General features: G+C 36.7%; 1 protein-coding gene across 1 annotated transcript in view; it reads right to left on the bottom strand.

Moving 5' to 3' along the window:
* rps6ka6.S (ribosomal protein S6 kinase A6 S homeolog) overlaps nucleotides 1-15,420 on the bottom strand; it is a 91,059-nt gene that overhangs the window by 60,447 nt on the left and 15,192 nt on the right.

Genomic DNA, 15,420 nt, shown 5'->3' with positions numbered 1-15,420 from the left:
TTGAATCTCTCTAGCCTGCATTGCTACCTATAATACAAGTTGAACCTAAAGCCTACTTCCACAGAAAATGTACACTCTTCCACAGAAGCTATGCATCTACCATGCATCGGTTTTGCTAATTTACAGATGGCATTTGCTAATCCCTTTTCGCTCTTTAAATGGGCGATTCACCTTCAAGTTAACATTTTAAGTGGTCATCAGTAATTTTTTTATGTTTTTTTTTTAATTATTTGCCTTCTTCTTCTGATTCTTCCCAACTTTCAAATAGGGGTCTAAAAAACACAAATGCTCTGTAAGGCTACAAATTTATCTGTACAGCTACTTTTGAATACTCATCAATCTATTCAGACACTCTTCTATTCACATTCCAGTCTCTTATTCAAATCAATGCATGGTTGCTAGGGTAATTTGGATCCTACCAACCAGATTGGTGAAAACAAAAACTGGAGAGCTGTTGAATAAAAAGCTAAATAACTCAAAAACCACAAATAAAAAAAAACAATTGCAAATTGTCTCAGAATAGTACCATCTACACCATACTAAAAGTTTTCTCAAAGGGAAACAATAATGATAATCTGTTTTTTTTAAAAATATTTTACTGCTCTAGGTGTTTAATTCATATACTACAACCTACATCCACCTCATTTTGAATTCTACGAATATTTTAAAAAACAAAGATAAAAAAATAAAGGTTTATAGATAACGAGGGAACAAAATAAGTTATGCTGTAAATGCTGTGGTCAGACAATTTACAAAAGTAGTTAAAATTGGTTAGCTTCCTCTCCAAACTTGTACCATTATGGACTGTGTAAAAGTAACTATTTCCAGCAGGAGAAGAGAAGTGATACATGTCAATGTGTTAGGCACCCCATCAATGATTACAGTTGTTAGCCTCAGAACCTAAGCTGCAAGAAATCCCTCATGACCACTGTGCACATGTGCAGTAGAGTAAAAGATGATGTGGTATGCAGCAGTTATTTTTAAGCAACACACAACAGATACCCTTGGTAATTTATTATGATTTTCCTACAGATTCGAGCAGACGTCTGATCTAGGTCAGTAAAAAGGATTTCGAAAAAATGCAAAGGAGAAAAAGTAACCTGCTCTTATCCAATTATTCAAATAGGTCACAACTAAATTATACATACACATTTATCATCAAATTAAAATTAATTATGTGTATATAGGTTTCTTAAAACCACCCAATAATAATTAAACCAATCACATTACAGGTTAGTTATTCAATAAAGTGCCGTGCAAAAAATCAGAAATCAATTGTTATCATTAAATTGATTAAAACTGATAAATAATCGCACAATTATATACTCCAATATTAAAAAAAAAACCTAAATAGGTTGTATTCACATTCAATTAAGGTGCAGTAGGATTTCTCCAATCAATAATAAATAAACAATTGATCAATTGCAACCCAATAGACTTGATATTAATCAAATACCTGTGTTTAGTTAATACCCGGATAGTGTTATAAAGTGCAATGCTAATAAATAGTAATTAAGTTTATGTACCAATTAATTGTAAATAAATAATTACTTTCTAGTGACCAAAATTTATTAGGATAAAATTAAAATCAGCTGCTCCAGTTCATACAAAAGGAAGAAAATGAAATAATAGTAGGTGGAGTTGTCCCAATTTCTACTGCCTATTAATTTCTATCCCTGGGACACCACAAAGAGGGAGAAGGCAGAGTAACCGGGACTGTGGTCTCAAATATATCTGAGCCCTAAATTTATGAAAGGCTATGCCAACCTACAAAACCACAAATCCTCGGCCCCCTGGGATTATATCAGAAAAAGAGAGAGGGAGCAGGTACGAGCCGAGCAGCCGGTTGAATGTAACCACCGCTCTATAAGTTGTACATCGGATCAATTCAAATAATAATAGCCATTTGAAAGAATTGGAATAATTAAAAAGCAGAAAACGCAGACGCGCGTTTCCCAATAAAAGCTTTATCAAGGCGAATCTCGTGGTATGCAGCAGTAAAAGATGACATGGTATGCAGCAGTAATACTCAAAAGAAAGATTGTGGTCTACTAGTAGCTCGGAATTGTAGAAGAACCCATATAAAGCTCTTACAGAAGTAGATCTATATGCCATAGCAAAACTTAAAGTTGATCACACAGGTAGAGTTTGGACACCTTCGGTATACAGTCTCAGCCTGGTTGATTTAGATCTGCAAGTCTGACATCTGTATAGAAGATATTTAAAGGTTTGTAATGGTGTTCCATTCAATATCATGCTTTTGAAAACAATATCATATATGGTAGGGTTTTATGAGATCTTATCAGACAAGATTAGCTGCTTTTTTTAATTAAGTGAAAAGAAAATTGGGCATAGGTGTTGATCTGCTTTAATTATATTTTATACAGACTTTTAATATTGTGCTGTATGCCATAGATCTATACATTTTAAATGGATATAACCGACGGAATGATACTGCTGTCAGTGGAACAATTCATGGTTTAATCTGTTTATTAAAACTGTATCAAGAGAGCAAACTAGGGTGATCCTGTTAGATTGGCAATTTAGGATTCTTATGATGACTGAACACATTCAGATGTTGGTTGTAGATATGGCCATTCTTCATTAAACTGGTAGTACACAGACCCAAAATTATTTCCTTTCTGACCATTATTTTTTTGGGATTCACAGAGATGCTAATCACATGTAATATGCGGTTGTCCATGGGCTGCACTCATCTGGGAAAGATTCCATTTTCATGGCCCCTGAATCATGTAGTTGCTTGGTAAGGGATCAAACAATTGGAGCTGCTCCAGATGGTGGGAATCACATCAGCATTTGTTTTTATCTAAAATCCTTCATCCAAGCACCCCTCTCACAAGTGATATGTTCTGCACAAGCATAAATATAGTTCTATGGTAAACAGTGCAAATTTAGCAAATGGAAGCCTCCGCCCTTGGCAGCTTCCTATCCTGCCTCCACCAGGCCCATTCAGAGAAAGGCCTTAAACACCACAGTGGGTGAGCTATCTGAAGGCGAGCCCCAAGCTTTCTCAAGCTATATGTGCATTTACACTTAATGCATGCTTTAAGTACTGATTTTAGGTTCCCGCAAGGACACCTTGAGTTTCTTGTTGTGGTTAGTATAAAACAGACAGTACTAATATTTGTCTCTAAGACACTACATGCATTTTGGCAGAGACAATTCTCAGTATTGTCTATGGCATGGTATTTTCTAGCGTTTTGTAGCCACAACAAATAGCTGGCTACAAGTAGCTCCATATGTCATTGCCCTTATTGTTTTGTGCTGGTTAATATGGGTTTAGTGCACCCATATACAAATGTGGATAGAACTATTTGAATATTTGAACTTTTTTCATATAATTTACAAATTACTTTTTTGGTATTAAACTGATACTGACAGCAGCTCCTTTAGATAGTAAGCTCTTGTGTGTTGGTCCCTCTTATCCTATTTTTACTCTGTAACTCATGTGGTGTTAAGTTATTTTAAACCTCTGTTAGTTATAAATTAATGGAAAGCAATGCGTAACTTGCTGGCACTATATAAATAAATAAAGATCATGCATCAGTGTGCAATTATGTGGTTGAAGAATAATTTCAATCTCCTGTCTGTTATTGCCCTTAAACGAAACAAAAAGTACCTTTCTACTACATCAGCAAATAGGAGGGCAGCGCCATTTTAACGGAGTTGTTCACACTTCTTTCAGTTCAGTTGGTTTCATATAGTTCACAAGAAATAAAAAACCTTTTTCCAAGTACTTTCTATTTTCTGAAAGTTTTTTCTAATATGGAAGTTTAAAGCTTAATTTTTTATCTTCTTGTGTGTTTCTAAAGCAGCTCTGGGAAGGAAGGGGTATTTGACTTTGTAACTGTTCTAAATTGATACATTTAGTTGATACATTTCTTAAGTTTGGCCCTGCTGAGCAGAATTTCAGTTGTGTATTAACAAATGTAGCAACTAATGGGGTTATGTGATAAAAGGCACTAAGGTTGCTCAGAAGCAGTAACCAATAGCAATCAATAAGCAGTTTGCATTTACCGGACACCAGCTTTATAGCAAACATCTTGGTTGCTACTGCTCCTGGGCAAACATAGTGCTTTTTATTACAGAAGAGGACAAATGCAGCAAATTTTAACAGTTTAGAATTGGATTACTGGATTACTGAGCTGCCAGACAAACACCAGACAGGAACATTAAAAGTTAAACTTACATTTTTGAAAAACGGCATAAAACAAGATGAAAAGCAATTGGGAAAAAAAAAACGAGTCTTATTTCTGACGAACAAGTTGAAATGAACTGACCTGAAATGTGTCTGAAGGTGAACAACCCCTTTAACTACTATCATTAAAAAAAAAAAAAAAAAAAAAACCTTACTTATTTTGCTCCTTAAATTAGCAAGACACATTGACACATTGGCAATTTGACTTAGAGGAAATAAATGCCTCAATACATCGAAAATATGGTCATCGTTTTGCATGGTATTCCAATTCAACCAGTCAGATGTTAGTCAAACTAATAGAATAATGTTTTAATAAAATGCTGAAATATACATAAACACCATCATGTTGGGGGAGTAAATACATAAAGGAGTTGATGGAATAATGCAACAAACTTGCACCAGAGTAAGTAAGTCATAGCAAAGGTTTTAGGCACTCAGTTATTTTTTTATAATTGGAGTAGTAATTCATCTTAAATTGCCCCAGATTTATCCACCAACTGCAAATAAACTGACTGTATTTCACACTATCCTTGTCACTGCGAATTTACACTCTTCAACAAGAGAAGTATCACATTGTCAAAAAAAAACTAATTAAGAACAAAAACATATTAAGGGACACAACAAGCCCTGACACCAAAACAAACAATGGCAATGTTTCTGAAAGTATTTTAATTTACTGCAGAAATGTACAACATTAACACCAACTCAGAGCAAGTCTAAGTCAAAGGGGCCAAGTAAATAGTGGTGTTATTTATACTTGTTTAATTTATTAAGGTGTGTATTATTACTTTGGAAAAAGATATACCGGTACCATACATTTTACTCCACCTCAAATTAGTCATTGGGACAAGTTCAGACAGAGAGGAAATTCTTTCTTGAGCAAAAAGTTGTGGTTTCTACACAGGTTTTGGAAATATGTGAATTATCTCCCACTTGTATACTTTTATATATATATATAGAGCTTTACAAATAAAGTTATACATACATACATAATATCCATCCCCACTATTTCTGGCCCAATAGCCCTCATAAGAATAATTCAAAATAAAAAACTTTTCGTAAAATGTGATAAATAATTACAAATGTTTTGCCCTATACACACATAAATCTCACCAGAAACTTCCTTCCCTGATCAAAAATGGATCACTCTATAAAGATGTAGACTTGTTCTGGAATATCCTTTCGTATGTTTCCTTGCAAGTAATCTGCAGTGATGTGGCAGAAAGCATGTGGACAGGGAAGCAAATGAAAACAAATTTGATGGCAGACCATGGCAGAGAGGCACTTGCTGTGCATTCATTACTTTACTATGATAATTTAGGGGAATTTAAAGGGGAACTATCGCAAAAATGCAAATTTAATATTAATTATTAATAAAGATATGTCAAATGAAAAGCCAGAATCTCCCCATCTTCATTTCTGCCAATTCTCACTGCACATGCTCTCTGCTGCTGTGAATTTCTTGTGCTTAGGGAACAAAATATAATAAAATAGGTTTAACTCTACAAAAGTATATCCACTCCACCAACTTGAATCCTGTAAACTGACCATGTATGTTATGTTCTGTATCAAAGGCGTATATTACAATTTGGGGGCAATTTAAGAATAGTAGTAGACTTTGCACTAGGTCTGCATATTGTTTGCTCTTCAACAGGTGACCAGTATAGACTAGGTGCCGATATTTTTTGCTATAGGTTAATAGATCGGGTGTAAACATTGCAACTTTTATTTAAATTAACCTGTGAGTCTCTAATGATGCCAAGGGAACAAAAACAGAATATATCCTATAAATATTTAAATACAAAAGGAAGTAAACAAATTAAAATACACCTATAATAAACTAATTCACATTCCTCACTTAGATACACTATACAGTGGCTCTTGGTAACTGCAGGTGTGGCTGCCACACCTTTCAGGGTAAACACCCTGTGACTGGCACAATTTACTTCAAGGACAAAACACTGCGACACATGACTTTAGTGTGTTAGGACACTGTCCATATATTACACATTTGTATTTTGATCTGCCATCAAAGGGATTGTTCAATTTTAGATTAACTTTTAGTGTGTTATAGAATATTTTATGCCTACCAACTTTGCAATTGGTCTTTATTATTTTTTAAATTTTTATTTATTTTATTTATTTTTGCCTTCCTATTTTACATCTTTGCAGCTTTAAATGGGGGTCACAAAAACAAAATGTCCAAAAACTATTACTGTGAAAAAAATAATTTTGTGGTTACTTTTTGTTACTTATATTTGTATCCAGTACCTTTCCTATTAATATTCCAGTCTCTCTGCATGGTTGCTAGAGAACGGTTAAAATTGCAAACTGGAAAGCTGCTGAACAAAAGATAACAATAAAATCACTACAAAATAAATAAATAAGAAAGCACACAAATAAAAAAAAAAAATTAAACATTTTCTCACAATATTAATGTCTTATTACAGTAAAAGTTAAAAGGTAAACAACCCCTTTACAACCACGTAAAAGGTAATTATACATATTGGTAAATGTATGGAATTATGTGTTGGGGCCAACTGCATGTGCTAGCCCACCAGAACCTATATGTCATAGTCTGTCCTTCCTACTGGTTTGTGGTACAGTCCCATGCCAAAAAATATATTAGTTTATGCATGTGTGACAATTGAAGTACCACATTTCATCCCTTAGCTGCCTCAAGATCGTAATTGTATAAATGACAATTAAAATACTATCACTCCATTCCTTGAATACCTGTTACTCCTCTATAGTTGCCTATCACAGAGTTATATAGGCATAAGTATTGTGAAAGATCATAAATTCCTAGGGATGCACCAAATCCACTATTTGGGATTCGTCCAATTCCCGAATCCTTTGTGAAAGATTTGGCCGAATACCGAACCAAATCCAATTTGCATAGGCAAATTAGTTGTGGAAAAGGAAAAAGTGTGAACATTTTTTCACTTCCTTGTTTTATGATGAAAAGTCACGTGATTTTCCTCCCCGCCCCTAATTTAGATATGCAAATTATCATAAGGCAACCAAACCTCTATGGTAGAGAGTTTTCCAATCTTACCAGTCAGATATGCCGGTCCAATTTACCATAACAGCAATATATTTTTGGAAAGTACACATTCTGAAAAAACCTAAATATGAACACGTATGTTATTTTTGCCAGGAAACACTGTGTGCAAAAAACCTTTGCATTATTTGAACTTTAGGGACCCTACAGGCAACATACCTGCTAAATCTGGGTATCAAACTGATCAGCAGACCCCTGGTGTTCATATTTGATATTTGTCAGATTTTCACAAATGTTATAAAAACTAAAAACAATTTGCAGTTTGGAGCAGACTCATACTTTTACCCGTTTGTGGTTAGTCACTATGTACTTGCCAAATATGTATGGTTTTCAGGGGTCCACATATTCTTGGGGGCTCATTTAGACATCATCTTCATGCAGGATATGAATATTGCAGCAGCCAAAGTGTCAACCATGAAAATTGGTAATCATTTTCATTTTTAATCTCATTACCATATACTTGGGTACATCTATTTTCAAAGGGCATTAAACTCCTCACTAGACCATAGTCAAGATTTGTGGGAAATACGATTCTGTATTTGTAGAAAATTCAGCAAAAATGCTCTTCTGGCAGTAAAAGGGTTAAGTCAAATATATTAGTGCATGCTCCCTTTATCTGCACAATGCATGAGATTAATTGTTATTTCCATGACAGGTCTCCTTTAGTGATGAACATATGTCCTAAAATCCTCTACTACTGTTTCATCAGATTACAAATATTTTTCCACAGTTTAGTGAGCAATCAAGCCAAAATGCAGTTAATGCAGTACATAAGTAATAATAATAGCACATAACTAAGGCATGCCTCCACCAGTTACAACAATCACTCCAAGCATATACAAATTCCACAAACCCTTAACACTCCTATTTTACAACTGCAGGAAAGAAAAAGCCCATGATAAAAAGGAAAACAGTGGATGTCTTAGGAGTCAAAATTAATTGACATACAGAGTATGTATAATTATAATTCCACTTCCTGTCTGTAGGCAGCACAGTTGAATGGACAACAGGGTGATATGGTTCTACTTACCACTAAGGTTCTGAAAATGAATTATAACCTTCACTATAAATGGCAGCGTTCATAAAGCTACCTCACAACCCAGCAGTTTTCAATAAAGTTTTGTGTAGGACTCCCAATCATCTTTGGCAAACCTAGTCCATAACTCTGTGTGAAGAAATTTTCCTTTATGTGAATATAACATGGAACCAGTTTCCACTAGTCTATGTAAGCAGAAGCATACATGTGGGAGTGATAGATTGTCTGCCAAGTATCTCATTACCCCTAGCCAAAAACCTCTGTATCTGAGGCCATTGCCACGCTTAGTTTAGGAAGGACAATTCAGGTTGCATCTCGGGCACTCAGCTCCAGGTTGTCGGTCCATTTTCTGTAACTTTATAGGGGTGATATATAGTTGGTGTATGAATTTGTATTGAATTATCTTATTACGTAGGGAAATTAGATCACAATAGAGAACCTCAGTGGTCTCCTCCCATTGTTCCTCACTCAGGGTTGGTAGGAGCTGTTGCCATCGTCTCTGGGCTTTGGCAAAGAGTGGAGGAGCTGCTCCTCTGTGTACCTAGTAGAGTCTGGATATTAGTTTTGAGCATTCCATATTATTCAAAATAAGTTCTACCAGAGGGTAGCATAAGAAACCACTAGGGAGGGGAATTGAGCTCTATAAGGGTGGCGTAGTTGAAGATACCTACAAAAATGTAAGTTTGGCTTGTTCAATTTGGTCTTTAACTGCTGGTATGAAGGGAGTGTCTGGTCCACTAGGATATCCCCTATAAATGTTAGGCCTAACAATGGCCAGTATGCAAAATCCTGCAAAGATTTCAAATGGGGCAGAGTGGTAGGTAAGGGGAAAGCATTGGCAGTTTGTGCCATGAGTATGAGCATGCTATTTTCCAGGCTCTGAAGGGGGTAGATATTGTTGATGGGTAACTGCTATAATCCGCTAAAGAGCCCAGGGTCGTCTATGTCATATGGAACCAACTGTGAATATGGTATATTTGGCTGGCTAGAAAGTATAAGTGTAAGTGTGATAGAGCTTACAACACCTTTAAGCACTTCTTAAAAGTGTGCAATGCGCAATTGCAGTTAGCATTGCAAAAGGTCTAATGAAGAATATTACACTGCAAAGTGCAACAATTTATTGCAAATTTTTTTGCACTCCAAAATCATAAGTCTGACCAGCACAAGTCTAGTATGCAAAACCCACAAACATTCAAAAGGGAAACAAGCACAACAGCTGTAATGTGTTTATAAGCTGGCAACATCATATATGTGTGGAAAAAAAACTCCTCTCTCAAATTCATTTTTGCCAGTACTTGCAAGTTACCGAAACTACTGTAGACAAATGCTGTGAATTCTTGTATACTACAGCTGCAATAGGACAGTCTGAATAACACTGAAATAATTTGGATGTATATAAATGGAATATATAGCTGCTTAGGTCCATTTATTCACACATTACAAATAGCAAATTACTGCTGTTACAGCTCATGGGGACTTGTGAACAATGTTTCAACTTACATTAGCATTCTGATTTCTGAAACTGAAAAAAAAAACTCTTGCAAATTAACATGCAGTTACAATAGCGTAACAGTTTTCAATCAGTCCGACCTCACAAAACTGTCAGAGGATAATTTAGCCCATAGAATCTTCCTAATTCTAATCCATCCAGTATTTGCCACGTGCATATGGCTAGAGCATGGCTTGTGTTAAACACAGGCTCGGAGTGAGAGAGGCACAGTGATGCTAGGATCAGCTGCTACAAGAGAACGTTTAGAAGACAGAACAGAAGGAGTATGCACACCATGTGTCTGTTTTCCAAACACAGCTCTTAATAGGAGACAAAAAAAACAAACATCATGCAGATTTGTCTTTGGAAACATATCACAATACCCAGGATGTTATTTACTGAAGAGTCAGATTCAGGGGGCTGCAAAATTTACATTAAGCGCACTGATTATAAATTTTTGAAACAGAGTATGCCAAACACCAATGCCCTGATGAGATGGGGGTGGATGCAATGGCTTGCAATGTGCTGGTAACCTGATCAGATAATAGCTTAATGTCACCTCCTACTGTGCTGAGCACATGAAAGGATGAAGCTGGGACAGAGATCAATAACTCTTCCAACTCTCAGTTATTATAGCTCTAGAGTGAGTGTCTGAGTGATTATAAATATGTATCATTCCTGGATTGTAAAGCTGTAGATATATATTGTATATATATATATTTATTTATTTATTTATTATGTTCTATTCTATTATGTTATGTTCTACAATTTAATAATACATACAAATAGCAAAAAGACTCACAACTCAGGCAAAACAAACTTACAGATAAACCCAAATTAATTTTCCATATTAAAAAAAAAAAAGTCAACAATGAATATAGTGTATAGAATTTACAAATGATAACCTGGCTGGCCCGACTACTCTCAATTTGCAGGATCCACATTAATAAGTCCATTGTATGAACACAAACAATAAACATTAAACAGCAAAACTCTAATTCATAACAGGAAAAAATTTAAAATAAAGTAGCTAAAAATTCTCAAAAAGGTCATTTACAAGGACACGATAAGATAACCACTCCCAACAATATTTTCATAAATGGTCAGTAGTGGGGGAATAAATTCAAGCATTATGTCTGTAAATATGTCTCAACAATTGTGACATTTTTACAATATTTTCCTTTACCAAAATCTTTGTAAATCCCCTCAAGACATAACAACTCAGCAAAACCTTAATATGACAGCAGTGTGGGTTGTGAAATCCCGTTTTATTTATGTTTATTATGGTTTCTATTAGTGGTCCTCTTGAGACTAGAGAGGACTGTCGAGTTATCTAGGTCCCCCACAGGAGAAATATTTGTTTATTTTGCTACTTGAATGAACCTTACACAAGCCTGGACTGGAGTTTTGTACTTAAGAATGAGAAGCGTTCCAGAAGCAGGCTTGCCTGGATATGCCTCCGAGATATCTGATGAACTGCTAGCCAAAAAGCATGTGTGATGTTATATTTGGCAGCTACCCTTAAATACGGCAAGGAAGCTGTAGACTGCAAACTGCCAGAGGGAACAGAGTGCACAAGAATACCGGGATAGCTGTTCCTAGACAAGCAAGACTTATTAAAATAAAATGCATTATAAGTAGCCGGTTTATTAATATATAAATATATTTCTACTACTATATTTCTGAATCAATATTTACCAAACAGGTGTATAGGCACTGTGAAAGCAACTCTATTTCAGAACATATTCCACAGTACTGTACCATAGATTGGTATTAGGGATGTGCAGGCCGGCTTGATACCCGCGGGGGTCAGTCGGGTTCGGGCCGACCCTGCACCCCCATTTGCGGGTGGCGGGGCCCCTTTTGTGATGACATCAGTGGGGCGGGGTGGCGCGAGTCTATAAAATTAATCCAGAAGTCGGGCTCAGACAGTGTGGGTGGTGGGAGGGCGGGTATGGAACCTGTACACATCTATTTGGATTTGGATCTTCATACCTTCAGTCTACTAGAAAATCATGTAAAAATTAAATAAACCCAATATTCTGGTTTTGCTTTCAGTGAGGATTAATTATATCTTAAATCAAGTACATGGGACTGTTTTATTATTACAGAGAAAAGGGAAATTATTTTTAGAAATTTGAATTATTTTAATGGAGTCTATGGACAGCCTTTCAGTAATTTGGAGCTTTCTGGATACCGGTGTTTCCAGATAACTGATCCATACCTGTATACCAAGACAGCACATTAACAATTAGAAATTGTTGTGGTATCTGACTTTTGCCCAATTGTTAGGTTAGTAATGGTCCCCATAGACGCGACAATTCTTCTTGCCGAACGACCGATTTTAGGGAAGTCCGACCAATCCTTCGAAATTATCGTGCAGTTAGTGGTATTCGAACGATCGTACATCTTACGATTTTTCGGCCGACATCTGTCAGGAAATTGATCGGCCAGGTCAAAAAATCTTTGTCGGTCCCAGTGCAATCTATCTATGTTTGTAGGGCCAAGCAGGCAGCTCCCCTTTGTTTTCCTGCGAAATTGGTCTTTTTAGTTGATGGTAAATTCGTACGATCGTTCCGAGAAGATCGTGGTCTCACGATCAGGATCTGATCTTTTAAAAATCTTTACATCTATGGCCAGCTTAACAGTGGATGTCTACAAAGCAGTAGTCTGCACAGTTTCTTTAAAGGGGTTGTTCATTTTCCTGCACCTTTTCAATTGTTTCAATGACCTTCTGTTTTTGACCATTTTCTAATATTTAAGTTTAGAGTTTTATTTTTCACCTTATGTCTCTCTTAAGCGGCGCTGAGAGTGGGGTCGCCAACTCTGTAAACTACTAAATGATACATTTGTGCATTATACATTTCTTATACCTGCTGAGTTTCATTTCAAGGCAGTTGTTATAATTGATACAATCAGGTCCGGACTGGGATTAAAAATAGGCCCTGGTATTTAAGCAAAGAGATGCCCAAACAGCCCCCACCAGCCCACTAAATAGTGACTATATATGGCATCTTACAGCAGCCTCTCTGGCATTTGCTAGAACTCACAGATTGCCAGTCTGGGCCTGGATACAACAGTTGCCAGCATCCCACAGATGCTTGAACAAAATGCACTATTAACTGAATTAAAATTGATGCTGTTCAATTCCTGACATGCACTTAAAGGAACAGTAACACCAAAAAGTGAAAGCGATTTGAAGTAATGAAAATATAATGTAGTGTTTCCCTGCACTAGTACAACACTGGCATTTGCTTCAGAAACACATCTATAGTTTATATAAACAAGCTGCTGTGTAGCCATGGGGGCAGCCATTCAAAACTGAAAAAGGAGAAGGGGCACAGGATACACAACAGATAAGCTCTGCAGTACACAATGGGATACTTCATAGTAGTAATAATATCTGTTATCTACTGTGTATCCTGTGCTTGAATAGCTGCCCCTATGGCTACACAGTAGTTTTTTATGTAATAAACTATAGAAGAGTATCTGAAGCAAATACACCAGTTTTACCAGTGCAGCTTTCATTTTTTAGTGTTACTGTTCCTTTAAAGATAAACTTTCCATACACTTAAAGATAAACACACACACATTCATTTGGTAATCATCCCAGGGCAAAAGATCCGGATTGTAACTCAGCCAAATAAAAAACTTGTTGGTTGAGGAAGGCATCAACAGGCGATAAGGCCAATGTGTATGCAGTGTTGGACTGGGATGCCAGGGGCCCACCAGAAAACCTTAGGTTGAGGTCCCACTTTCCAAACTATTACACCTCCTCTCCTCACTGAACCTCAAACTTGATAAAGAGCTTTTAAGCTCGAAACATGTTGTGTTGTCAATAAAAGAACCTTGCAGCAGTACACCTGCGCTGATTGGTTTCATTACCCATTTACCTGGATTGAATCCTCACTGAACCTCTTTATACTCCTAGTCATTTATATTTACTTATTATCAGGCATTTTTTCTCATAAAGAAGAAAATAGGGAATGACCATGAAATAGGCTAAATGGTTAGAAGCAAGAGTGCTCACTGATACCTGGACCCATCGGGAGTTTTCCTGGTATCCTGGTGGGCCGATCCAAAGCTGTGTGTACCAGATATGAAACTGCAGTAGGGCAGCGGGCTTGGGTGGCAATATCTTTAACTGCATTACATCCTGTTTATATCCCTGGCTAAATTCACCCACCAGGAGCATGCACAATGGAATCAGAAACAGACCTCCTTCCACTGTGCAAGCTTCTGCTCATCAATGACAGGCAGGGAGCCAGAAGCAGAACGTGATATGAGCAAAGATGGTGGGCACCAGCCCACTGTACTACTCTGCAGCTACACTTATCATGTGGGGGATCCACTGACACACACACACACACACACACACACACGAGTTTTTTTTCTGCTAGTATATCTACACCTGTAGTGAAAAGTACCATCTGCTCCCATTCTTCGTGTTTTGTGTGCACACCAATATGCACAGCATTAGCCCATCAGAACACGCAAGTGTTTGTCATGAAAATGCATAATTTAGCTATTCTGCACCAAAATCGGCCCATGTGCTCATTTACATGTCAATGTCATATCTGTCGATGTACACATAAGACTGGGTGGACTGAAGCAGATCAGCTTTTTCTCCACTGGCACATCAAGCAGTTTGCAGTCTCTGCTGATTTTTCTCCCTTCATTAATTTTTGTTCCTTACACACTGCTCAGTATGCCAGTCTCATTGCAGCATTGGAGGGTTTCCTTTCTTGATGCAGACCGCATTTTTTCTTCCACTATATAGCAAGTCTGAAGACAGGTGCATAATAAACTTTATCAGGCTTAGTTTAAAGATTTGCTACCAAACAACACTGTAATAGAAGTACAAAAACTGTGAAAGTATTTTCATGCATACAAACATGTTTGACTGTGAAAGTATTTTCATGCATACAAACATGTTTAACTGTGCAAAATGTAGGTCATCGCCTTTACACACACACACACACACACACACACACACACACACACACACACACACACACTAGATATTTCAAAAAGACAGAAAAGCCAAATACAAATATTTACATGAGAAATTCCAATGAAAGAATTACTAAGAATATTTTAATCTTCGGCCGGGTAACTGTTTTCGGCTAAAAAAATTAGCATGTCCGTAAACGGTTTCTGCTTGAATACTAAAGGTTTTCATGTGACCAAACATCAAAGATTGTAATTCTTAAGAAGCTGCACATTTTCCTTTATATTTTCCCATGGGATGTTCACCTCAGGGTCAAACACAACCTTGCCATATTTACACATAGCTTCCACTTCACAGAGGAATCATTTCCACATCCAAAAAACAGTTTATTGTACTCTAATAAGTGGTGGGCACTTGTATATCAGGGATGCACCGAATCCAGGATTCGGCCTTTTTCAGCAGGATTCGGACGAATCCTTCTGCCCGGCCGAACTGAATACGAATTCTAATTTGCATATACACATTAGGGGAAAGGAGGGAAATCGCATGACTTTTTGTCACAAAATAAGGAAGTAAACTTTTCCCCTTCCCACCCCTAATTTGCATATGCAAATTCGGATTTGGTACAGTATTCCGCCAAATCTTTTGTGAAGGATTAGGG

This window comes from Xenopus laevis, chromosome 2S (genome assembly GCF_017654675.1).
Source record: "Xenopus laevis strain J_2021 chromosome 2S, Xenopus_laevis_v10.1, whole genome shotgun sequence".
Lineage (NCBI taxonomy): Eukaryota > Metazoa > Chordata > Amphibia > Anura > Pipidae > Xenopus > Xenopus laevis.
Note: the sequence above shows the minus strand (reverse complement) of the source record. Positions and strands in the feature narration are given on the sequence as shown.